The sequence below is a fragment of the Lycium ferocissimum genome, chromosome 8 (assembly GCF_029784015.1).
Source record: "Lycium ferocissimum isolate CSIRO_LF1 chromosome 8, AGI_CSIRO_Lferr_CH_V1, whole genome shotgun sequence".
NCBI classification, from domain to species: Eukaryota; Viridiplantae; Streptophyta; class Magnoliopsida; order Solanales; family Solanaceae; genus Lycium; species Lycium ferocissimum.
The window spans coordinates 42,897,860-42,899,717 of NC_081349.1; positions in this window are offsets into that span (position 1 = coordinate 42,897,860).

The window sequence follows — 1,858 nt, forward strand, 5'->3', positions numbered from 1 at the left end:
TTCTTTATAATTTTTTTTTTTTTCATTTTGGATTTTTAAAAGATTTTAATTTTCCACTTTTTTTCTGCTACCAAGATTTTTGTTAAAATTTGACTCCAAAAAATTCCCAAATCAAGCTCCATCTCCAAATCTTTGATCGATTTTCCGAGCTAATCCTTTCAAAACCATCGCCTTTCTTGTGAATCCATAGCAACATTCATCCTTCCATAGAGTGAGCAATCGGTATTAGTCTACACCAAGATGATTGATAAATATTAGTCTACACCAAGATAATTGATTCCTAAATTTGATCTAATATGCTCTAATCTTATGTTATCTTCTTTGTAAAATACAAAATACAGTTGTCATTTGAAGCAATAGGAGCTATATACCCTACATATTCATATCATTAAAATCTGCCCAAAAAGCAGATGAACCAATGAAATAAAAGGAAAACAAACGAATATTAACGTGACAAGGGATTTATTATGTTGTGAAAAATGAGTTTAATATCTCAAAAAGAAGTTTTAAACTTATATCTAAATTCATGATTTTAATATTGAAGGATTACACATAGCACATTAATCTAAACTAATTAGATAGCACGTAAACCATAAAAGGAGAACTTTTGTGTTCTTCGTGTAACGGAAGCGGAAGTCTAACAACGCCCAATTACTTGGGATAATTGGTTATGCGGTAGATTGGAAGAACCCCTAAACCACAGTCTAAACCCTAATAATATATTGTAGAGAAGAGAAGAGCAGAAAAATACTGCAGAAATATATTTTATTTTACACCGTAAATGTTATTATATAGGAAATATTAAGACTAAGTTTAATTACCCTAATAGGCCTTAAGTATCCCTTATGGGTGGACTCAAATTTCCTACAAATATTATATTGATGAATCATTATTTTGCTATACAAACGTTATCTTTAATGGTCTTCTATTTGCAATCAAATTGAACAAAGTTATAACCGAATATTTAATAAATAGCTCTAATGATGAAATTATTATTTTGTGATTAGATTTATTATATACGTATTTGACTATTTTAAGAGCCTTAATGGCTACTACATTAAATCAATTTGAATGGTCTCTGGCAGTTGATGATAGCCTTGAATGGCTTTAAAGCTGCAAATTATATTAGCTTTGTTTTGGAACAGACCTTTGTCATTTCATTGACATTTACTTCTTTTTATGGTCATTAAACTTTGCTCTTTATTAGCCTATTTATGGTCATTAGTTTATTCTTATAAACGTTGGGCATTTCAGTTATTTGAGGGTATGACTTTTTGTTGCCTATATATATTGAGTCCGGAACAAAAATGCTGTAAAAAAAAAAATTTTGAACCAAAATACCCCAACAAAAAAATATTATTACACATTTTAATGCGTATTTTTTATCGCTTTAAAGTACTTAACCGTAACGGTATCTTAGTTAAGTCTTTAGCAAAAATCTTTAGCTAAAGGAGTTTTCAGAAATTCTATAACGCATTTTATTCTTTCTATATATACTTTAACATAAAAAGAAAATCCGCGTTATACTCTTCAATATAAACCGTCGGTTCCACCACCGGTCCCTCCAAATGTTTTAAAAAAAAAAAAAAAAAACCGCCATTGACGGAGAAAAAGAGGTGGTCCCACTTCCAAAAACGTCACTTTCTATTAAATTTCGTCCTGAAAGTTTGATTCTCAGATATTCAAGTTGAGGAAAGAAGATTTAAGTTCAAATTTTGGGAAAAGCGGCGTAAACTCGATTAAATAACTCTACAAAAAATCTTCGATTAAGGTTTTTTACTATGAACTTTTGTTATTATTTTGTTATATACATTATATTCTAAGCATGCTTAACATTTAAATCCTTATATGTTTCAAA